Here is a 24,965-nt window from a genome sequence, read left to right as displayed (position 1 = left end):
CAATTTAGGTGATATGGATGAATATATACAAAAATACAAACTGCCTACACTAACAGAAGGAGAAATAGAATTCTTAAATAATCCCATATCAGAAAATGAAATCAAACAAGACATCAAAGAACTTCCTAAGAAAAAATCCCCAGGGCCTGTTGGATTCACCAATGAATTCTATCAAACATTCAGAGAACAGATAATCCCAATACTATACAAAATATTTGACATAATAAGCAAAGAGGAGTTCTACCAAACTCCTTTTACGACACAAACATGGTACTGATTCCAAAACCAGGCAGGTCAAAAACAGAGAAAGAAAACTATATACCAATCTCCCTAATGAAATAGATGCAAAAATCTTAAATAGGATACTAGCAAAAAGACTCCAGCAAGTGATCAAAAGGATCATTCACCATGATCAAGTAGGATTTATACCAGGGATGCAGGGCTGTTTCAATATTAGGAAAACCATCCACATAATTGACCACATCAACAAGCAAACCAACAAGAATCACATGATTATCTCAATAGACGCAGAAAAAGCCTTTGATAAAATACAACACCCATTCCTATTAAAAACACTAGAAAGCATAGGAATAGAAGGGTCTTTCCTAAAAATAATAAACAGTATATATCTAAAACCATCAGCTAATATCATCTGCAATGGGGATAAAGTAGTTGCATTCCCAATAAGATCAGGAGTGAAACAAGGATGCGCATTATCACCTCTACTATTTGACATTGTACTAGAAACACTAGCAGTAGCAATTAGAGAAGAAAAAGAAATTGAAGGCATTAAAATAGGCAAGGAGCGGACCAAATTATCGCTCTTTGCAGATGACATGATGGTCTACTTAAAGAATCCTAGAGATTCAACCAAAAAGCTAATTGAAATAATCAACAACTTTAGCAAGTTGCAGGATACAAAATAAACCCACACAAGTCATCAGCATTTCTATATATCTCCAACACAGCTCAGCAGCCAAAACTAGAAAGAGAAATCCCATTCAAAATCACCTTAGATAAAATAAAATACCTAGGAATCTACCTACCGAGACAAACACAGGAACTATATGAACACAACTACAAAACACTCTCCGAACTAAAACTAAACTTGAGCAATTGGAAAAACATTAATTGCTCATGGGTAGGATGAGCCAATATAATAAAAATGACCATCCTACCCAAACTTATTTATCTATTTAGTGCCATACCCATTGAACTCCCCAAAAATTTCTTTTCTGATTTAGAAAAAAAACATAACAAAGTTCATTTGGAATAACAAAAGATCAAGGATATCCAGGGAAATAATGAAAGAAAAAAAAACAAACAAATGAGTTGGGCCTTGCAGTCCCAGACCTCAAACTATATTACAAAGCAGCAGTCATCAAAACAATTTGGTACTGGTTAAGAGACAGAAAGGAGGATCAGTGGAATAGACTGGGGGAAAGCGACCTCAGCAAGACAGTATACAATAAACCCAAAGATCCCAGCTTTGGGGATTAAAATCCACTATTCGATAAAAACTGCTGGGAAAATTGGAAGACAGTGTGGGAGAGATTAGGAATTGATCAACACCTGACACCCTACAGCAAAATAAATTCAAAATGGGTGAATGACTTAAACATAAAGAAGGAAACCATAAGTAAATTGGATAAACACAGAATAGTATACATGTCAGACCTTTGGGAAGTGAAAGACTTTAAAACCAAGCAAGGCATAGAAAGAATCACAAAATATAAAGTAAATAATTTCATCTACATCAAATTAAAAAGCTTTTGTACAAACAAAACCAATGTAACCAAAATCAGAAGGGTAGCAACAAATTGGGAAACAATCTTCATAAAAACCTCTGACAAAGGTTTAATTACTCAAATTTACAAAGAACTAAATCAATTGTACAAAAAAATCAAGCCATTCTCCAATTGATAAATGGGCAAGGGACATGAACAGGCAGTTCTCAGCCAAAGAAATCAAAACTATTAATAAGCACATGAAAAAGTGTTCTACATCTCTTATAATTAGAGAGATGCAAATCAAACAACCCTTAGGTATCACCTCACACCTAGCAGATTGGCCAGCATGACAGCAAAGGAAAGTATTGAATGCTGGAGGGGATGTGGCAAAGTCAGGGCATTAATTCATTGCTGGTGGAGTTGTGAACTGATCCAACCATTCTGGAGGGCAATTTGGAACTATGCCCAAAGGGCGATAAAAGAATATCTACCGTTTGACCCAGCCATAGCACTGTTGGGTCTGTACTCCAAAGAGATAATGGACAAAAAGACTTGTACAACAATATTCATAGCTGCGCTCTTTGTGGTGGCCAAAAATTGGAAAACGACTGGATGCCCATTAATTCGGGAATGGTTGAGCAAACTGTGGTATATGTTGGTGATGGAATACTATTGTGCTAAAAGGAATAATAAAGTGGAGGAGTTCCATGGAGATTGGAACAACCTCCAGGAAGGGATGCAGAGCGAGAGGAGCAGAATCAGGAGAACATTGTACACAGAGACTAATACACTGTGGTATAATCGAATGTAATGGGCTTCTCCATTAGTGGCGGTGTAATGTCCTTGAACAATTTGCAGGGATCCAGGAGAAAAAAAAAATACCATTCATAAGCAAAGGATAAACTATGGGAGTGGAAACACCGAGGAAAAGCAACTACCTGAATACAGAGGTTGAGGGGACATGACAGAGGAGAGACTCTAAATGAACACTCTAATGCAAATACTATCAACAAAGCAATGGGTTCAAATCAAGAAAATATCTAATGCCCAGTGGACTTACACGTCGGCTATGAGGGGTGGGGGGGAGGAAAAGAAAATGATCTATGTCTTTAACGAATAATGCTTGGAAATGATCAAATAAAATATATTTAAAAAAAGAAAGAAAGAAATTACTTCCACCAATATGATTAAAAAATCCCTTACAGCCTTAACCAAAATTAATTAAGGTTCAAATTACCCAGAATTAGGGTTACGTCTAAATTCTAGGTTGAACATCTATGCAAAGATGTATTTCATATAAATATCTGTTTCTGTATCTTTATGTGTGTCCTAATATATGTGATCCTTCCATTTATAAATTTGTATCTTGTTTTTAAATGTTATTTTTCAAATGTCCTTTAGCAAATATAATTTTATTATCTGAAATATGAGCAGTATCATAGACAGAAAAGGATAAATTAAATATTTCTGATTTTCTGAATTACCTTAAATTTTTTTTAACTTTTTTAAAAAGGTGGTATTATTTAAAATATATTTGAAAGGTTTTAGGAAGAAAAACGGATCAATATCCTTTTAGGAATCCAGATTGAAGTCTTTGATTTTTAGTCTCACTCATGAACAGAGTATAAGAAAAATTGATTACTTTGAAGACTTTAATAAGTTGATTATTTTTTGTAGTCTCTCGGTACCCGACCATGACGATTGTCTTTGTGCATTTTTGTGCACAAAGACGCTTGTGCATGAAGATTTAAGTGGAAAAGTCGGTGCACAGAGACAGTCCCACTCTCTCTGCGTTGGAAGTCTGGGTCCATTAGCACAAAAAGTCATTACACCTGGAGACTTCCTCAGCTCCATTGGAGCGTGGTGTTGTCTTTTGTGCTCCAACACACCATAAGCACTCCACAGTGCTTTACTGCGTCGCTATCTCAGCCACTGAACCTTCTTGTTGGTTTCTTCCACCTGTTCTGCCGAAACAGTCTTCACATGCTGGGTGAGCAAAGCCCTAGTTAACCAGGGGTCGACGATGACCCAATGGCTACCCTCACAAGGTTTAGCCGGCCTGTCGAAGGCTTTGCCTGGGGTGTGGACACAGCCGCATGCTAGTAGCTACTGGGAGTCACAAGCGAGAGCAGGGTGTCAGGTGGGGGTCAGAGACTGGAGAGCTGCCCTAGAAGGACATGACAAGCCCTCCATACCAGAGATACTACCCCTCCCTGAGCACCAGTAATACCACTTCACACTCTCTTCCTCTCCTTCTTATATGAGAGATCTTCCCCTCCTCTTCCCATGTGTATCTTTGTATGGGAAAGATTATTCTATTTAGTCCCCCTCCATTTCCGTGTTGTTGGTCTTTGCATTAGAGTGTTCATTTAGAGTCTCTCCTCAGTCATATCCCCTCCACCCCTATAGTCAAGCAGTTGCTTTTCCTTGGTGTTTTTCCTCCCACAGTTTATCCTCTGCTTGTGGATAGTGTTTTTTAGATCCCTGCAGATTGCTCAGAGATATTGCATTGACCCTAATGGAGAAGTCCATTACCCTCGATTGTACCACAGTGTATCAGTCTCTGTGTATATTGATTTGCTGGTTCTGCTCCTTTCGCTCTGCATCACTTCCTGGAGGTTGTTCCAAACTCCATGGAATTCCTCCACTTTTCCTTTTAGCACAATAGTATTCCATCACCAACATATACCATAGTTTGTTCAGCCATTCTCCAATTGATGGGCATCCCCTCATTTTCCAATTTTTGGCCACCTCAAAGAGTGCAGCTATGAATATTCTTGTATAATTCTTTTTCTTTATTATCTCTTTGGGGTACAAACCCAGCAGTGCTATGGCTGGATCAAAGGGCAGATAGTCATTTATCGGCATTTGGGCATAGTTACAAATTGCCCTCCAGAATGGTTGGATCAATTCACAACTCTACCAGCAATGAACTAGTGTCCCTACTTTGCTGCATCCCTTCCAGCATTCACTACTTTCCATAGCTGTCATGTTATCCAATCTACTAGGTGTGAGGTGATACCTCAGAGTTGTTTTGATTTGCATCTCTCTGATTATAAGAGATGTATAGCACTTTTTCATGTGCTGATTAATAGTTTTGATTTCATTGGCTGTGAACTGCCTGTTCATGTCCCTTGCCCATTTATCAATTGGAGAATGGCTTGACTTTTTGTACAATTAATTTAGCTCTTTATAAATTTGAATAATTAAACCTTTGTCAGAGAATTTTTATGAAGATTGCTTCCCAATTTGTTGCTACCCTTCTGATTTTGGGCATATTGGTTGTGTTTGTACAAAAACTTTTTAATTTGATGTATTCCAAATTATTTATTTTGCATTTTGTGACACTTTCTAAGTCTTGCTTGGTTTTAAAATATTTCCCTTCCCAAAGGTCTGACATGTATACTATTCTGTGTTTGCCTAAATTTCTTATAGTTTCATTCTTTATGTTCAAGTCATTCACCCATTTTGAATTTATCTTGGTGTAGGGTGTCAGGTGTTGATCTAAACCTAATCTTTCCCACACTTTCCTCCAATTTTCCCAGCAGTCTTTATGAAATAGTATATTTTTTATCACAAAGGTTGGGTTCACTGGATGTGTTGTATACTGTCCTGCTGAGGTCACTTACCCTGAGTCTATTCCATTGATTCTCCTCTTAGCCAGTCTCTTAGTCTCTTAGCCAGTACCAAATTGTTTTGATGACCACTGATTTATAATAAAGTTTGAGATCTGGCAGTGGAGGCCCCCTTCCTTTGTATTTTTTTTTGTTTCCCTGGATATCCTTGATCCTTTGTTCTTCCAAATGAACTTTGTTATGGTTTTTTCTCTATCAGTAAAAAAATTTTTTTGGAATTTCAATGGGTATGGTACTAAATAGATAAATGAGTTTGGGTAGGATGGTCATTTTTATTATATTGGCTCATCCTACCCATGAGCAGTTAATGTTTTGCCAATTGCTCAAGACTAGTTTTAGTTGTGTGGAGAGTGTTTTGTAGTTGTGTTTATATATTTCCTGTGTTTGTCTCAGGAGATAGATTCCTAAGTATTTTATTTTGTCTAAGGTGATTTTGAATAGGATTTCTATTTCTAGTTTTTGCTGCTGAGCTGTGTTCAAGATATATAGAAATGCTGATGACTTATGTGGGTTTATTTTGTATCCTGCAACTTTGGTAAAGTTGTTGATTATTTCAATTAGCTTTTTGTTTGAATCTCTAGGATTCTTTAAGTAGACCATCATGTCATCGGCAAAGAGTGATAACTTGGTCTCCTCCTTGCCTATTTTAACGCCTTCAATTTCTTTTTCTTCTCTAATTGCTACTGCTAGTGTTTCTAGTACAATTTCAAATAGTAGAGGTGATAATGGGCATCCTTGTTTCACTCCTGATCTTATTGGGAATGCATCTAGTTTACCCCTATTGCAGATGATGTCAGCTGATGGTTTTAGATATATACTGTTTATTATTTTTAGGAACAACCCTTCTATTCCTATGCTTCTAGTGTTTTTAAAAGGACTGGGTGTTGTATTTCATCAAAGGCCTTTTCTGTGTCTATTGATATAATCATGTGATTTTTGTTGGTTTGCTTGTTGATGTGGTCAATTATGTGGATGGTTTTCCTAATATTGAACCAGCCCTGCATCCCTGGTATAAATCCTACTTGATCATGGTGAATGACTCTTCTGATCACTTGATGGAGTCTTTTTGCTAGTATCCTATTTATGATTTTTGCATCTATTTCATTAGGGAGATTGGTCTATAATTTTCTTTCTCTGTTTTTGGCCTTCCTGGCTTTGGGATCAGTACCATGTTTGTTTCATAAAAGGAATTTGGTAGAATTCACTCTTTGCTTATTATGTCAAATAGTTTGTATAGTATTGGGATTATCTGTTCTTTGAATGTTTGATAGAATTCACTGGTGAATCCATCAGGCCCTGGGGAATTTTTCTTAGGAAGTTCTTTGATGGCCTGTTGGATTTCTTTTTCTGATATGGGATTATTTAAGAAATCTATTTCTTCTTCTGTTAGTCTGGGTAAATTATATTTTTGTAAATATTCATCTATATCACCTAGGTTGGTATATTTATTGCCATATAGTTGGGCAAAGTAGTTTTTAATGATTGCCTTAATTTCCTCTTCATTGGAGGTGAGGCCCTCTTTTCATCCTTGATGCTGTTAATTTGCCTTTCTTCTTTCATTTTTTAAAAATTATATTTTATTTGATCATTTCCAAGCATTATTCATTAAAGACATAGATCATTTTCTTTTCCTCCCCCCCACCCCCCATAGCCGATACGTAAATCCACTGGGCATTACATGATTTCTTGATTTGAACCCATTGCTATGTTGATAATATTTGCATTAGAGTGTTCATTTAGAGTCTCTCCTCTGTCATGTCCCCTCAACCTCTGTATTCAGGCAGTTGCTTTTCCTTGGTGTTTCCACTCCCATAGTTTATCCTTTGCTTATGAATAGTGTTTTTTTTCTCCTAGATCTCTGCAAATTGTTCAAGGACATTACACCGCCACTAATGGAGAGGTCCATTACGTTCGATTATACCACAGTGTATTAGTCTCTGTGTACAATGTTCTCCTGGTTCTACTCCTCTCGCTCTGCATCTCTTCCTGGAGGTTGTTCCAGTCTCCATGGAATTCCTCCACTTTATTATTCCTTTTAGCACAATAGTATTCCATCACCAACATATACCACAATTTGTTCAGCCATTCCCTAATTGATGGGCATCCCCTCGATTTCCAGTTTTGGGCCACCACAAAGAGCGCATCTATGAATATTTTTGTACAAGTCTTTTTGTCCATTATCTCTTTGGGGTACAGACCCAGCAGTGCTATGGCTGTATCAAAGGGTAGATATTCTTTTATCGCCCTTTGAGCATAGTTCCAAATTGCCCTCCAGAATGGCTGGATCAGTTCACAACTCCAGCAGCAATGAATTAATTTCTTTCATTTTTTAAATTAGATTGACCAGTACTTTGTCTATTTTGTCTGTTGTTTCAAAGTACCAGCTTCTAGTCTTGTTGATTAGTGCAATAGTTCTGTCACTTTAGATTTTTTTAATTTCACCCTTAATTTTTAGGATTTCTAGTTTGGTTTTCTTCTGGGAGTTTTTAATTTGTTCACTCTCAAGTTTTTTGATTTGCATTTCCAATTCATTGATCTCTGCCATCCCTAATTAGTTAATATATGCACTCATGGATATGAATTTTCCTCTAAGTACTGCTTTGGCTGCATCCGATAAGGTTTTAAAGGATGTCTCACCACTGTCATTTTCCTCAACGAAATTATTAATTGTTTCTATGATTTCTTCTCTAACTAACCAATTTTGGATTATCATATTATTTAATTTCCAATTAAGTATTGATTTGGCTCTCCATGTACCCATACTGATCAATATTTTTATTACTTTATGATTGAAAAGGTTGTATTTATTATTTCTTCTTTTCTGCATTTGAGTGCCATGTTTCTGTGACCAAGTGTATGATGTATTTTTGTGAATGTGCCATGTGGAGCTGAGAAGAAGGTATATTCCTTTTTGTCCCTATTTCTTTTTCTCCATATGTCTATTAACTCTCATTTTTCTAAGATTTCATTCACCTCTTTTACCTCTTTCTCATTTATTTTTTGGTTTGATTTATCTAAATTTGATAATGGTTGGTTCAAGTCTCCCACTAATAAGGTTTTACTGTCTATTTCTTCCTTCAATTCTCCTAGTTTCTCCATTAGAAATTTGGATGCTATACCATTTGGTGTATACATGTAGATTAGTGATATTTCCTCATTGTCTATACTTCCTTTTAACAGAATATATTTACCTTCCCTATCCCTTTTGAACAGGTCTATTTGTGCTTTGGCTTTGTGAGATATCATGATTGCAACTCCTGCCTTCTTTGTATCAGTTGAGGCCCAAAAGATCTTACTCCATCCTTTAATTCTAACCTTGTGAGTATCAACCCAACTCATGTGTGTTTCTTGAAGACAACATATGGTAGGGTTTGGGGTTCTAATCCAATCTTCTATTTGTCTATGTTTTATGGGTGAGTTCATCCCATTCATGTTCAAAGTTATGATTGTCACTTGTGGATTCCCTGGCATTTTGATATCTTCCCCTAGTTCTGACCTTTCTTCTTTAGCTTTATCCTTTTGAACAAGTGATTTATTTTAGGTCAGTCCCCCTAGTACCATCCTTTGATATGCTTTCCTTTCTGGCCCCTCCCTTTTTATGCTCCCTTCCCTTCCCCCTTCTCCTTCCCTCCCTATTTATACTCTCTCCCCACTGTCCCTCCTTAATTTCCCTTTCTTTCTTACCCTGTTGGATAAGATAAAATTCAGTATCCCACTGGATCTAGATATTCTTCCCTCTCAGAGTTGATTTCACTGAGAGTGTTGGTTGTCTCTCGAACCAAGGATGATGATTGTGTTTGTGTGTTTTTGTGCACAAAGACACCTGTGCACGAAGATTTAAGTGGAAAAGTCGATGCACAGAGACAGTCCCACTCTCTCGGCGTTGGAAGTCTGGGTCCACTGGCATGAAAAGTCATTACACTTGGAGACTTCCTCAGCTGCATTGGATGGCCATGTTGTCTTTTGTGCTCCATCAAGCCCTAAGCACTCCACAGTGCCTTGCTGCATCGCCATCTCAGCCGTTGCAGCTTCTTGCTGGTTTCTTCCGCCTGTTCCGCCGAAGCAGTCTTCACATGCTGGGTGAGCAAAGCCCTAGTTCACCAGTGGTCGACGTCGACCTGATGGCTATCCTCACAAGGTTTAGCCAGCCTGTCAAAGCCGTTGCCCGGGGTGTGGCCCCTGCAGCATGCTAGTAGCTACTAGGAGCCACAAGTGAGAGCTGGGTGTCAGGTGAGGGTCAGTGGCTGGAGTGCTGCCCTAGAAGTGCACGACAAGCCCTCCATACCAGAGATATTACCCCTCCCTGAGCACCAGTAATACCACTTCACACTCTCTTCCTCTCCTTCTTATATGAGAGATCTTCCCCTCCTCTTCCCATGTGTATCTTTGTATGGGAAAGATTATTCTATTTAGTCCCCCTCCATTTCTTGAAGCAAATCTTAGTATTGTCAATGCTTACCCCCTTCCTTTTTCTCCCCCCCCCTTCACCAAATCTACTTGATGCCCCAATCTTTCCCTATGCATGATTGTTCTAACTACTCTTATGGTGCATACAATTTTTGAGAGTTACACAATACCTTTCCCCCACATATTAGTATATATAATTTGATGTAAATGTAGTCCTTATAGAAGAGAGTTTGACTTAAAGAAAAAGATAAGATTTATCTCCTTTTCCTTTTCTTTCATATTTACCTTTTCGTGTTTCTCTTTCTTTCTGTGATTGGATATCAAATTTTCCACTAAATTCTTGTCTTTTCTTAGCAAATGCTTGGAAATCTTCTATTTTGTTGAATGCCCATACATTCCCCTGGAAGTATATAGTCAGTTTCGCTGGGTAATTGATTCTTGGTTGGAGACCCAGCTCTCTTGCCTTTCTAAATATCGTGGTCCATGCTTTGCGGTCTCTTAGTGTGTTAGCCACTAAGTCATGTGTGATCCTTATGGGAGTCCCCCTATATCTGAAGCTCCTCTTCTTGGCTTTTTGTAGAATTTTCTCCTTTTCTTGGAAGCTCTTGAATTTGGCGATTACATTCCTGGGGGTTGTCTTTTGAGGATTTAGTATAGAGGGTGTTCTATGAACCCTTTCTATTTCTATTTTGCCCCTTTGCTCCAGAACGTGTGGGTAATTTTCTTCTACAATCTCCTGTAGTATAGCATCAATATTTTTTTTTATCTCTGGTTTTGGGGCAGACCAATAATTCTCATGTTGTCTCTTCTTCCTCTGTTTTCCAGGTCTGTGACCTTTTCAGTGAAATATTTCATGTTTTCTCCTAATTCATTAATTTTTTGGCTTTGCTTTATTAATTCTTGCTGTTTTGCAAGCACACTGTCTTCCAGTTGCTTAATTCTGGTCGTTAGGGACTGGTTTCCTTTTTAGCTTTGCTTTTCTATTAGATGCTTCCAGCTCTTCCTCCAATTGTGAAGTCTTATCTATAAGATTGCTGATCTCTTTCTCCCATTTTTCTTTCCAGAAGTTTTCCATCTTTTGGGTAAGCTCCAATTTGAGTTCTTCCAGAGCTTGTGGATAATTTCCATTTTGGGAGGCATGTTTTGATTTTGTTTCGGTTTCATCCTCTCTTTACTTTTCCTTGGGTACTCCCACCATAAAAGTTTTCAATAGTCACCTTTTTCCCTTTCTTCCTGGAGGCTTGATTTTGGGCCATGTGACCCATTCCTTTGGTGGTTTTATTCCCCTTTCATTTTTGGTCTGGGGTCTGAGTGATATGGGTAGGTTTTCTGTGAATTTAGGTTGCCTCAGAGTAGTTCTTCCCAGCCTCCGAGGTTTCTTAGAGCATAGGCCCCTGTTCTCAGCTCAACCGCCCCTGTGTTCATTGAGGCCACTCTTTTGCTCAGCGCAGGATTCTCCCATGAAACTGCCCTGAGGTCATTTTCTTGCAGTCTTTAGATCCCAAGGACCCTGGTGTGCCCTCCCCCCCCCCAGTCAGAGAAGTTCCTCACTCACTCGCTGTCCCAGTGAGCACTCTGATACCTTTCTCTGCTTTGGTGGTGGTGTGGGGGTTTGGTGGGAAGGGAGGCTCAGTTCACATTTTTGTGCAAGCTTTTCCTCCTTCTTATGGTGTGGAAATGTTCAAACCCCACATATCTTTGTTTCTGTGGGGTACTGGAGAGTCCCTCTGTTTTCCAAAGGTGATTTTTATGCTCTTTTGAGGTAATCTATTTTATTTGGTGCCTGGGAGAGGAAGCGATTTGTGTCTAGATTGCAGCCATGTTGTCCCGGAAGTCCTTAGCTTAAATTTTTATGCCTCCATGAATGTCCATGTTCATATAGACTTTGTTTATGCGAAAAATATAGCTTGTTTGCTTTTCAAATTCAATAACTGTCAGATATTTTTCCCCAAAATTATATTTAGGTTCCTAACATTATTTTTATTTTTGGTTGATATAAGATGGTAACATTGGGAACCCTTACTATTTTAGCTTTACTCTATTTTTATTCTAATATTTTATTGATTTTTCCTTTGAAATATTAAATACTATGAATGTGTATTTATATGGTAGATACATGTTTATAAATTTATGCCTATTTTTGTGTTAAGAATTATCATTAATTTATTAACTCTGGTACCTTCACAGAATTTGACTCTGGAAATAGCTTTGTGGGTCCTTGAGCAGAGGTGAGAAGTATGGGTATTGGGCTTACAGCATGGCCTGTGCTGACTAAGAATTATGTAGACAGCTTCTTAAAGAGGTGGAAAAATTTAAAGGGTTTGAGTCTACAATTTATAGGGTAAGTGATGTAGGTAAGGGGATTAGATAGGCTTCATACAGAAATAATGACAAATAATGATTTATAAGGTAAGGATAATGTAAATGAACTACTTCAGTGATTCTCAATAGGAGTTTCTATAGGTAATAGATCACAGGAAAATATGTAACCATATAATCCAGATTTTCAAAGAAATGTTTGGTTTCAGTGTGTCAAACAAGGACAACCAGTTGTTTTAGGAGGGGTTTTAGGGACCTTATGTGATGCCTAAGCTGCATGACTGATGGCTCTGATTTTATTGGGGTCTACTCTCACTACAGGGGCTATACCAGTAAAATGTAGTTTCTGTGTTTCTCTTTTTCAATGAAGTTTATTTTGACTCAGCTCATTTTAGATCATGCTACCTCTTTTTGAGTTTACTTGAAGCATAATGATTTGACTCCAGCCCTTCAGAAAATTATTTTTTCTCCAATTACATGGAAAAACAATTTTAAAATTGATCTCATTAAAATTTTTTTTCAAAATTCTCTCCCTCTAAACTAATTGTTCCCCCTTTCTGAGTCTCTCAGCAATCTGATTGAGATTTTACATGCCAGTTTTTTTAGAGATTAAAAAAAAGGAAATGAAATATATTATGTTTTGGTCTGCATCCAGACCCCATTAGTTCTTTCTCTAGAGGCATGTGGTATTTTTAATCAAGAGTTTTTGAGATTGTTTTAGATCATAGTATTGTTGAGAACTGCCAGGCAATTCACAATTGCTCATTAAACAATATTATTGCTTTTGTGTACAACGTTCTTTTGGCTCTATTCACTTTACTTTGCATCAATTCATCAACTCTTTCCAGGTTTTCCTGAAATCATACTGTTCATCATTTCTGATAGCACAGTTATTTTTATAACCAGCACATATAACAGTATATATATATATATATGTATATGTACATATATATCCTTTGTGCATAGATGTAAACATATTTTTAAAGAATAAATGAAGAAAAAAATGAAGAAAATCAAGAAGCTATACATTTCTAAAATCTGGAATTATATGATATTTAATTATTGTGAGACCCTTTATATTCATAAAGCTGTGGGGTAGAGGCATCTTATATATTTTCTCTGGAGTTATGATATTTGCTTGTAATTATGAAACCTTCACTTTTTTTCTTTGAGTGTGTGGTTTTTTCCTTTTACATTGCTGTTTTCATATTTATTGGTTTCTTAACTCTGCTTCCTTCTTTCTGAATCATTGACAAAGATCTTTCATTGTTTCTATATTCAACATATTCATAACTCCTTAATACCAAGTATTTTTTCATGAAAATAAACAAATGTACCACAATGTTTAGCCAATCCCCAATCAATGAGTATGATTGAAAAGAATTATAACCCTACACAGAAGTCCCACAAAACTGCCTTCTATTCTAGCTTCCTAAAGGGTGGCCTGGTAGTTTCTTCTCACACAACCTGATTGATTCCAGCTTTATAAAGCACCTTTTTATCTTGAGAGGCTTAAAAAGCCTGAATTATGTGTAATTTGAATTTTTTCAGAATTGATGGGTACCTGAACCACACCAGTTGCCATACCTTCATGATTTATTAACAGTATGTATTTCAAGATGGAGATAAAAGTAGGTGTCCTATCAATAGAAGCTAAGTGTTATTGTATCCATCTTGCATATTCTTGTTCCATTGGGGCAAAGGCTGTCTTCTTTTTTGCAAAATATTCAGTAGTTCTCTTGTGTTTCATTTTGTTCTATCATGAAGCCTGAAAATAAAAATCTCAGAGAGGTTTGAGCTTTCTGGGTCTCTGCCATCTGTGCCTTTCAGTCATGAAATTCTCTTATTATTAGTGATTTGGAACATTTTTTAAAAACATTAAGAATTTTCCATTCTTTTTATTTTCATTTTTTAAAAAAATATTTTTTAGTGTTTTTATGATTCATTTTCTTTTTCTCCCCTATTCCTTTCCCCTTCCCACAGCCAATAAGACCTTCAACTGGGTTATACAAATGTTATCACTTATATCTATTTCCATATTATTTATTTTTTTACAAGAAACCAATCTTTTAAAACCAAAACCCCAACTCATATGCCCATATAAACAAAAGATAAGTCATACATTTTTCCTTCTGTGTTTCTACTCCTACACTTTTTTCTCTTGATGTGGATAGCATTCTTTCTCATAAGTCCCTTGGGATTGTCTTGTAGTAGCAAAGTTCATCACATTGGATTGTTCCACAATGTTTGACTTACTCTGTACAATGTTCATGTGGTTCTGCACATTTCACTCTGCATCTGTTCCCAGAGGTCCTTTCAGTTCATATAGAAATCCTCCAGTTCATCATTCCTTATGGCAGAGTACTAGTCCATCACCATCAAATACCACAATTTGTTTGTTTTGATTTCTTTATCTGAAAACAGCCTATTCTTGTCCCTGAATCATTTATTAATTGGGGAATGACTTGAATTTTGGTAAAGTTGATTTATCTCCTATATAGTTGATAATTAGATATTTGCCAGAGGTTTTTGTTATAAGGTTTTGTACAAATTGTTTCTTGCCTTCAAATTTGTATACATTAGTTTTTCTTGTACAAAACCTTTTCAATTTAATGTTATCAAAATTATCCATTTTACATTTTGTTAATATTAAATTCTTACCTTTCCCAGAGATCTGACAGGTATACTATTCTAATTTCACCTAATTTACTTATAGTTTCCTTCTTTGTATTTAACTCATTTACCCATTTTGAATTTATCTTGGTATAGCGTGTGAGATGTTGATCTATACCTAATCTCTAATTTTCTCAGCAGTTTTTGTCAAATAGTGGGTTCTTGTCCCAAAAGCTTGAATCTATCGTTTTATCAAACACTAGCTTGCTGAAGTTTATACTGCTAGGCCTCCATCTTTCAAATTTTTTTCATTAGTTACTTTGATATTTTTGAGCTTTAGTTCTTCCAAATGCTCTTTATTATAATTTTTTTCTAACTCCATAAAAAGTTTCTGGGTTGTTTGATAGGTATAAGCACTGAATAAGTAAGTTAATTGGGTAGGATTGTTTTTTTATTATATTAGCTCTTCCTACCCAGGAGTGTGGGGTGTATGGGGTACTCAGGGAGGAGTAATATCTTTGGTATGGAGGGCTTGTTGTGCCCTCTTAGGGCAGCTCTCCAGCCTCTGACCCCCACCTGACACCCAGCTCTCACTTGTGGCTCCTAGTAGCTGCTAGCATGTGGCAGCGGCCACACCCCAGGGAACGGCTTTGACAGGCCGGCTAAACCTTGTGAGGGTAGCCATTGGGTCATCATCAACCCCTGGTGAACTAAGGCTTTGCTCACCCAGCATGTGAAGACTGCTTCAGTGGAACAGGCAGAAGAAACCAACAAGAAGCTTCAACGGCTGCGATGGCTATACAGCAAGGCACTGTGGAGTGCTTAGGGTGTGTTGGAGCACAAAAGACAACACAGCCATCCAATGCAGCTGAGGAAGTCTCCAAGTGTAATGACTTTTCGTGCCAATGGACCCAGGCTTCCAAAGCCAAGAGAGTGGGACTGTCTCTGTGCATCGACTGTTCCACTTATATCTTCATGCACAAGTGTCTTTGTGCACAAAAACGCACAAAGACAATCATCATCCTTGGTTACCGAGAGACTACTACTACCCAGGAGTAATTAGTGTTTTCCTAATTATTTAGATTTAGTTTTAATTGTGTGGAAAGTAAAGTGTTTTGTAATTGTGTCCTATATAATTCTTGTATTTGTTTTGGCAGATATATTCTGAAATATTTTGTATTTTTTGGAGTGATTTTTTTAATGGTGTTTCTTTTTCTAACTTGCTGGTAAGTTGTGTTGAAAATATGCAGCAATTCTGATGATTTGTATGGGTTTCTTTTGTATCTTGTAACTTTGCTAAAGTTGTTGATTGTTTTCCTCGAGTTTTTTAGTAGATTTTCTAGGATTCTTTACATAGAACATATCATCAGCTGCAACATGAAAAGTGAGCCATGAGTTTAAAATTTTGTATTAATTTTATGGTCATTTTTCCATGATCATCTTTTCATATTATTTTCCCCATATATTTTCTTTTTAGTACTAGAAGTACATTGAAAGCAATATTGATACTCTGATCCTGAACTATGAATTAACTATAAAACTGAACTTTTTATCTTTGTATGTACCCAAAAGCTTGATACTACAGGAATGTGACAGCATTTGCTAAACTTCAGGTGACTATTCTGAGGGATTATGTCTGATTACATAAAAAGGGATTGCAATGGATACCTCACACTTGACCAGACAGCCTAAGCCACAGACAGATGTATATTCCATGTGAGATGGCCTAAGGTTGGAGATACAAGGACGGATTGTTATAGTTTCTACGATTTATTCTTTAACTAACAGGTTTTGGAGAATTGTATTATTTAATTTCCAATTAATTTTTTATTTACCTTTCCATGTACCCTTACTAATTATTATTTTCATTGCATTGTGAACTGAGAAGGTTGCGTTTATTATTTCTGCTCTTTTGCAATTGTTTGCAATGTTTTTATGCCCTAATATGTGGTCAACTTTTTTGAATGTACCATGTGCTGCTTAAAAGAAGGTATATTCCTTTTTGTCACTATTTTTGTCACTATATATATTTTTCTCCACATGTCTAATTTTTCTAAGATTTCATTCACTTTTCTTACTTCTTATTTATTTTTTGGTTTGATTTATCTAGTTCGGATAGAGGAAGGTTCAGTTCTCCCTTTAGTATAGTTTTTCTATCTATTTCATCCTTGTGCTCCATTAGTTTCTCCTTTAGAAATCTGGATGCTATGCCATTTGGTGCATACATGTTGAGAACTGATATTTCCTCATTGTCTATACTGCCTTTCATCAGGATGTAATTACCTTACCTATCTCTTTTAACTAGATTTATTTTTACTTTGGCTTTGTTATATATCATGATTGTGACTTCTGCCTTCTTTTTATCAGTTGATGCCCAATAGATTTGGCTCCATCCTCTTACTTTACCCTTTGAGTATCTAACTTTCTCATGTATGTTTCTTGTAAACAGTATATGGTAGGTTTTTGGATTCTAATCCACTCTGCTATTCACTTGCATTTTATAGGTGAGTTCATTCCATTCACATTCAGAGTTATGATTACTAGTAATTAGCTGAGCCAATGTGTAATATCAGAATTTACATTCAAAAATGATTTCTATTTCCCTAATCTATGTTGACCAACATTCACATTGTACATGTACAAAATTTTTCATCATGAAAAGCTCTACAAAAATTTAAATACAACAATCAGTGCAAATTCTTAACAAGTACCAATATTCCCATAAACATTACATTCTGATTTGTTGATTAAATAACAGGAATGATGAGAATGAAGTGACATTGCAACTTCTGGCTGCATATTTCTTATATAAGCCTTATTTAAATCTCTACTGCTGTAGAAATAAACCAATCAGTATAATAACCAAGAATATAACATTGCCAATGTTTGAAAAATTTATTCCAACAAACCAATTTTTGGGTTAATAGAGGCTTAAGTTTCTTTTCATGTAGAAACGATTTCTACAGCTTCTTGCTCACATAAAATTTGATGTAACTTATTAATTCCCTGTTATAAATGTATGTTATCCAATATGCTTTTTCTACATGCTTATTAGTGCCAATTTTTTTCCTATTTTTAACTATATCCAAAAAATGGTGAATTTTAGGAGTAATGATCAAAAATGGTTGGTGAACAAATGGACAGTTGTCATGGATGCCCATGTTCTTAAGATCAACATGTAACCACACCAATGGTGGTTGGTACCTAATAGCTATATAGGATAGCTGTTATGTCATGAATAGAATCTATACATAGATGTAGATGACAGTTTTCAATAACTTAGGTTCCTAATTAAAAATTTCAAAGTACATTCTGCCTGACATCTCATCCTTTTTTAAGAGTTAGATCAGGACAATCTGTCCATTATAAATCCCTGTGCAGTGTGTCCTGCTTTAAACATAATTTTTCATTGTCAGGGTTACTAGGTCTATGCTATGGATGAAAAATTCTATCTCCTTCTCCTATGAGAGCCATACCAATGCCTATATAATTGTTAATAGCAGCATTTCTTACAATGTAAGCTTGAATTTTACAATGTATACAACATAAATTCCTTTTGACAGTATATAGCATAGACATACAAAATGAAGTGTATACAGTAGTGTCTGAACAATTGTAGCTATTCCCTTCTGATCCCATGGTAAAGTCTTTGGAGTGCAGGATCTATCTGGTGTCATTAACATACACGAGTGGGGTTAAGTACATACAAGTTAACATTCTTGATATTGGTTTAGGTATTGGTTTAGGCCCAATAGATGTCAGCGTGACAAGTGTCCATCAGTAGAATAATAGTAAATGTCATTAAAAGCAGTGTAATGTGAGTCTTTGGTGTATTTGTAGTCACCAGTGATTGTTTCGAGCATGTCTGGATTGTGGCTGCTGTGCAGCTAACTGATGTCCTCAGTGTTGTTCATCTGCTTCTCTTCCTGGTCTCGTGTCATATGGCATGATGTGCTTTGTGAGTGACCAGATGTTTTCACTATCTGTATAAATACAAACAAACCCTCGACCCAAAGTTATCATCCTGTTGGATCCCTTATAGTTTTAATTTCCTGGTAATATTTAACCCAATCCAGGCATACCATAAAGTATAATCTTTATCATTACATTCAAAATGTTATCACATAGAATTAGCCTATAGCCGTTCTGGGATGTAGGAGAGATTGATGGTTAGGAGTACCATTACTTCCCTTTTTCTTTTTTTCCAGCAAAATCGACTTTTAAATAAGTCTGATTCTAATAAATACATACTTTTGTATGCAAATATAAAATGAACCATATAAAACAATAATCATACATACATTTTATAAAAGATAAACAATTTCTGCTGCAATTGAACAGTATCCAGTGTATTGTTACACCATTCCCAATTGCACAATTTGTTATTTGATCAAATTTAGGTAACATGGAACAATTCCAATAAAATAATTACAAGTTACATATTGTACAAATACCTTTTGAAATTTTCAGGTCCATGATAAACCTTGATTTTACAACAAATACCAATATACTTTTAGACTAGAATATATGTAAGCAAATTAATGATATTCTTCAGTAGGTCATCTGTCTCAGAATAAGTACGTTTGTGTGGATAGTGCATTAGACTTGACTCTAAGGCAGTGGTTTGTCTTTTTAGTTCATCTGCTGTTTTTTCTGGTGTCTGGCGTCTGTGCTGTGCTGTGGATGGTGCTAGACAGACATCTGCATTCTCCTCTTTCTTGGCTGACTTTCTTTATGCTGGATGCCTTTGTTTTTCCTCCATGGATTTCTGGTATCTGAGAAAATAGAAACAAAATCTCGACCCCAAATGAAAGACTTATTGGGTCTTATTCAGTTAGAAAGTGACTGAACATGTATCTTTATTGTTTTTGAATTTGGGCTTTTACATTTCTGTGAGCCCTTTCTCCAATTGCTTGTATTTAAGAATTTTCTGGAATCTCAGTCTTATGAGATAAGTTCCATGATTTATCCAATTTAGCCCATCTATTGCTGGTAGAAGCACTGTTATTCCAAAACTGTTTTGGAATGGTCAAATGTGCAAGATTATTTACAAGATGGGCAATGACTTTGCATACTTCTTCATTTTGAGCTTAATCTCATACATCAAGAGAGTAATGATCTCCAATCACATATTAGTTTCCAATTTTCACAACAGGGGCATATTGTAATGCATCCCTTAGCCCACATTGTGCAGTCCTTCAAATCCTGCAGTTACCTCTTTGAAGTTAATGAGTAACATATAATAGATATGGCACTCTGATATAGTAGTGAGTGCTAATGATCTGCCTGCTAAAAAGCAGTAGCCTCTAGGCCATTTACTCTTAAAATTCCTGCATAGTTAGCTCAAGGGAGTTCATGTCCCTTTACTGTGTGTTATAAAGTTTTTACTTTTACTTTGCAAGATAGCATACATTGATGTACAATATTCACCTTTTAAACCAATAATCATAAAAACAACATACAATGAATCACATATGATTTTACAAGTTTGTGCTATGATCTTAAGCATTTGTCTACCTGTAGTCAACTTTGCTTTCTGCAAAAAACTGTACTCTGCATTTAACCACATAATAGGACTTTCTGCTATAGAGCTTCTGCTTTTTCCTAATTTGATGCATTGAAAGTATTCACAGCATTATCTACAAGGTGCAATGATGCTATTATTTTTAAACTATCATATCTCAGTTCATAACTGAAAACATTTTGGTACTGTGAATAGAATGATCAATTCTATCTACAAACTTTGCAAAATTCAATTGCCAAAATAGATATTGTACAAGTAACATTTGAACTTGTGTTCTTGTCATTGGTCTTAGACCAACATCAATCAGCATCAGGACCAATATTTGTAATTTGAGTAAGTAGCAGTATTGCCAATTCTAAACCACTAATAAATCACTTTACTGGTTAACAAATTAATTAATAAAATTAATAAGTAAGTACTGGTTAAAAATTTGAATCCATCCAACAATGTGTCCACTCTGATGTCATGCAACACTGAGAGTGTGTCTCATCTTTAGAATTGATGCTACATCATTTTGAGAATGCATAATTATAAATAATTTGTTTTTTGAATAAAGTTGCAGTAATGTGCCTCATATAAAGTTTCTGAACCTCATTTAAGTTTTTAAACAATGTCTAATAATTTCTATCCTTAGTGATATCCTTAATGTTCTGTTTAAAAGACTATTGTTCCTACATATATAAAATTTGGATATATTTGAAATTTCTCTGAAGCATATACAAATTTATGCTTGTCATCTAAACAATTGTACATAGTATTAACTTTCCTTTTGACTAATTCCAGTATTTGTAACAAAAAACTTTTAACCTGATGTGCAGGTGTGCTGCCATCCACGTGGCAGGATCAATTTATCAATCTGCTGGAGTAACTTTCCTTTTAAGATCTAAATAGGTTTAGAAGCAAGTCATGTGGCTGTAACAGACCATGTGGCTTTACATCTAATTAGAAGCCTTAAAAATTCTTTTTGCACTGTGGTTCTTAATCTACAGTTATACTAGAATTTAGACTAAAATTTATTACCAATAAGATATCTCTCGTCCAAAAAGGCTATGGTATATGACAATATTAGAGAAAAAAAATTTAACTTTCCCTATAAAGAAATATAATCAAATATTTCTTTGTAATTTTGCCATGTCCAATATAAATTTGAGCTATATAACTTTAAATTAGATTTCACAGTAACATAGTCTTTTAGCAAAGATCTTTCAAATTTAGATTTTTTTATCCTTTTCCTTTTACACAATAGTGTGTCTAGATTCTCTGGGAGTGTTTCAAAGAGTCTCCCAGATCCCCTTTTGATATGCTAAAATTGTGCTGAGTTCTACTGAGAAGAGCAAAGCTTGTTGCTCTGGCTATCTGCTTGAGAGCAAAATGTCTGTTTTTAACTAGCCTTTTCTTCGTTTATCTGAATTTTAAAATAACTCAGGATTATTTCATCAATGTACCAATTTTGCTTAGGCCTGTGGTCTCAGTAGAAAAATTTAAGAAACCATTTTGGCTTTAAATTGACCTGATCCTTTAAAGTGTCCAGATTTGCTTGAGGCAAGGCAAACAGGTGTTTTCCCTTTTAAATTGAATTGCAGTCAGATTTTTTAGGATTAAAGTTAAAGGTTTGTTCTGCGTATAACAATTGCCTATTAACAATTGCCTTCGAAAGTTACCTGTGCCAATAATTCCTGATAGAGAATCGGCAAAAGAGTTTCCTTATGATTTTTGGCTTGTTCCTTTCACAACTTTTGAAATAGCAGTTTTTAAGTAAAAAAATATTCCACCATAAGCTTAGCTTCAATTGCTATCAATGATCTGGCCTTAGAGATTGCTGAATTGTCTAGCCCAGTAGTCCTTAGTTAAGGGGGCTTCATTATCATGCTGAATTACCATGCTTTAAATTTCTTTAGGAGTTAGGATTTCATCACCCTTAGGCTGTACTAAATTTATGTTTGCACTTTCAGAATTATCTCTAATTTCTGTTGGAGAAGCAGTTTTACTGCTTTCTTCTACCAATTTAAAATGATTGTAATACTGCATTAAGTTTTTGTGGAGGCAGAGTTTGAAAATAAGGAGTGGGGGGGGGGAGGAGGTAAAGATAGACTGTCTGCTACTGCAGTAAGCTGACAGTGGGGGGTGAGGGGGTTGGGACATGAATAGATAAGAGTCAGTTAAAGCCAAAAAGTAGAAAGAGGAAATCAGTTAATTACATTGTTAGTAGCCTTAGTAAAAGTTTGGGGGTAGAAACTGAGGAGTAATTCAATTCTCCATATTTAATGCAGTATACTTATTAGAGAGCCTTAAGAGTTTTCAGTACTACAGGGCAAGCTAAAAATTCCTCTCCTTTTTCTGTAGGGGCTGACTGCAGCCTTACTGGGGGAGGAGCAGGATGCATTTGAAAAGAAGCATCAAAAGATGAAGGTGGCTGAGGAGAGCTAAATGCATTAAATGAAATAGCATCTGAATGATTCTTTAAGTTTGTATTGGCCATCATAAATAAATTAGGATAAAGTGTCCTCCCTGGAGAATGTTCCTTTGTGGCCATCTGCCCTGGGGGATAGAGAGGATAGTCTTAAGGAGCAGAAGCCATATCAGTAAAGGGAACCTCTGCTGATTCCAAATTCTTGAATTTGTAAAGCTTTTTCTCCCATATCATCAGAATACTGTAATGGCTCTATAGCTAATGCCATTCCTACAATGTTCCACGTGTTCCAAAACTTGTAAGCAATGCTTTGATCTTAGCCTCTGAGATCTTAATACCTCTCTTTTCAATTAAAACTGAATATAGCAAGTATGAGAGGAGAAAGTTTAACCCATTCCTTAAAAGAACAGCACAGTACCTTACAGGCCATGCACAGGTCTTGCAGTCTGGACTCCAGCCACATTCCACACGAATCTTCCCAAGTTTTGTGTACACAAAAAAATTTTAGTGCCCCCCCCAAAAAAATTTCCACACTGGGGTGCCAAATATAACAATCCATCCAGTGGTTGTTATATAAAGATATTCCTTTGTGGGATATAACTTGAGAAGGAGGAAGGAGCCTGAGGAAGATGGGTGTTAAAAGATGACTCAAAGGCAAGTTAATTGATATGGGGAGTGACACTTGCTCCTGTAATGTTTTCTGTTGAAAATTAATTAAAGGAAAACATGAGACATAAGAGAACACGTGGAAGTAAGAATTCCTAGATAGAGATAGGGAGAGATAGGCAGGAATCAAGATAGTGAAGATGGTCAAGAAGATCAAGAGAATCAAGAGGGAGAAATAGTGCCCCTCACCCACATTTATTGAGGTGTAGATTGGGAGGTGTTCAATGAATACGTAACATAGCCTAGGTCATAACATTGGTTGAATAAACAATGACAAGATCCAAGTAGGTGGAGATTCACTTGACATGCTCTTTTCAAATGAGTGTCCTCTGAGCTAAAAGTACCTGCGCTATGTTAATGACCTTACTCAAACAGAGGAGGTGTGGTGTGAGATTTAAAATGATTGAGGTCTTAAACTGTAGTGAGTTAAAATGGTGGAAGATATAAATTGTGATAGATATAAGAGAGAGTGAGTAAATTTGGCCGCAGAAATATGTTTCACTACAGTGTCTTGGGTTTTAAAATCAAATATAAGGTGGCTGCCAGGGAAATATTCCCAATTATTCAAATACCCAAGTCAATTGGGTTTTATAGAGATTTTAATTAACAATACAATGAGTAATCAAAGAAAGAGAGAGAGAGTAAGAAAGGAATAAGTATGAAGGGCCTCAAGCCAATATGGCCTAGACCTGAGTCTTAAAAGAGTAATCAGTCAGTTTTTTAACACTCACCACAAGGTCTGACTAAACAAGGGTTCTAGTAACACCAGGCCAGTTCCATCTCAGCTGGCTTCACCAGAGAGCCATCCAGCCAGAGACTGTTCCAAAGGACCTCTCTCCAGAGCCTCCAGAGGGACAGAGTCCCCTTAGAGGAGCTCCAGGGAGACATCCTTAGAGATTGTCCTCCAAGAGTTTCCCTTCTCCGGAGCCTTTCTCAAGAGATTCTTCCCAAGAGGTCCTCATCAGAGATTCTCCAAAAGGAATATATATCCAAAAGGCTCTCCTCAAGAGATTCTGATTTTTCTTATATAGGGGTTTTTCTCCCATGTCTTCTCCCCTAAGTCCCTACATCTACTAATCACTGTAGATGCTTTCCAAAGGACTGCCCATCTGAATTCCTGCTAATCCGACAAATCTCCTCAGTAAGTCTGAACCAGTGAAAACACAGCTGAGTCAACTAATCTCATCAAGAGAAAACTCGCCCAACCCTTTTAGGTACCTAGCATCTTGTATCAATTCTAAAAACAGGCCTGGCTCAAAGAACTCCTTGCCCCACCATAAGCATGGGTCCAAGTACTTTCTTTGTTTAGCAATGATTTTTCTCCCCTAAAGCAGTCTTAAGTATGTGTGGAGTAGAGATCCTCCCATTTCTGATCCTGGCTAGTTCTTACATCAAAATGGGAAATGTTTCTCAGTAGGGAATTTGTTCCAATTAAGAATTCCCTGATGAGGAAATTTTTAACATTCACAAATCTGAGATATTTCAAGATTTACAGTGGGCAAGTCAAGACTCAGCTCATGAATCATACAATGCCCATCAAGAGGTCTGACCATGTGTCTGGTAATAAAATATCAATACATCAATCACACATTCCAAATGCCAATATGCCTGGAAAGCTACAGAAATAATTAATAATTCATTGAAGAAAATGACAATAATGA

Source organism: Monodelphis domestica, chromosome 1, assembly GCF_027887165.1.
Source record: "Monodelphis domestica isolate mMonDom1 chromosome 1, mMonDom1.pri, whole genome shotgun sequence".
Taxonomy (NCBI): Eukaryota; Metazoa; Chordata; class Mammalia; order Didelphimorphia; family Didelphidae; genus Monodelphis; species Monodelphis domestica.
The sequence above is the reverse complement of the archived record's forward strand: the minus strand, read 5'-3'. Positions refer to the sequence as shown.